We start from the raw sequence: 1,281 nt of genomic DNA, 5'->3' as shown, positions 1-1,281 counted from the left end.
TTTAGATTTGTATTTTTAAAAATAAAATCATTTAAAACAATTTTCTCCTTACAAACCCTAACAAAAATACATCTTTGATTTAGATTTGGATTTTAATTTGTAAAAATAAAATTATTACAACATCAAGGATAAAGTGTTGGAGAGTTCACAAGTTGCAAAAAGTTTCATAAGCTTGAAGGCCGAAGCTTATAAAAAGTCAAATGAAATTCCAAATCAAATCAAAGTTGCAAATTCAAATGTCCAAGATACCAACTTTCGAATGAATCAACAAATGAGCTCAACAACCTCATTGTTAATGAGTTGAAGAGTTCACAAGTTGCAAAAAAGTTTCACAAGTCTGAAGGATGAAGCTTATGACAATTTCAAATCAAGTTCCAAATCAAGTCCAAGACACAAATTCAAATATCCAAGATATAACTTCATCAGTTTATAAATCATGTTCAAGATGCATATTTCAACTGTTGACGAAGACCAAAGTCAACAAAAGTCAAAGCGCACTTTTCGGCAAAATAGTCAGAAGAAGATAAAAGACTACAATCCTTGTTGCGTCAAAATGATTAAATTCCAAACTTCTTGTATTTTCAATGAAGTCTATAAATTCATGTTTATTGAAATGAATGAAATTTATTTGTCACAATTTGTTTCCTTATTCACACTTATTTTCTTAATAGGAGGTTCCTGTGACAATGTCCAGGGTAATTAACATTAGGGGCTTGCCCCTAATGGAAACCATGAACCCACAATCCCTTGAAGTCTACAAAAAATTAAAATTTGATTTGTAATCCATGCTTTTTAACCGATCAATCCTAATCAAAGGCCCAGTGGAAAGAAAGGAGCCCACAATATGCAAAATGTATTTCTTAGCTACTTATTTATTTTTTTAACATAATATATACTCTATAATAATTATATTTCCAGAAAAAGAAAATTTACAATATTTTATTGTTTTGCTCTTGACATTATAAATTGAGTTATATGGTAAAAAAACTTTTTGCAAAAATTTATTATATGACCCTCAATTTTTTTAATTAAAAACTTAAAATATGGTTAAATAGTAACTTAGTTTAAATATATTGAATCTTTTAAGTCAACGTGTTTAAGCATGTTTGATGCGTTAATGTGTTAAATTGCCTGATTTAGTTATGAGTCGCTGGGTTTAATAATTACGCATTTGATGTATCACCCATTCACCATCAACCTTGGCATGCACCAACGTAAGGCACCACTCTAAACTTCAACTTCTTCTATGACAACCCATTTGTGTGTTCTTCTTAGGCCTCC

The sequence above is a fragment of the Dioscorea cayenensis genome, unplaced genomic scaffold (assembly GCF_009730915.1).
Source record: "Dioscorea cayenensis subsp. rotundata cultivar TDr96_F1 unplaced genomic scaffold, TDr96_F1_v2_PseudoChromosome.rev07_lg8_w22 25.fasta BLBR01000844.1, whole genome shotgun sequence".
Taxonomy (NCBI): Eukaryota; Viridiplantae; Streptophyta; class Magnoliopsida; order Dioscoreales; family Dioscoreaceae; genus Dioscorea; species Dioscorea cayenensis.
This window is presented reverse-complemented; position numbering follows the sequence as displayed.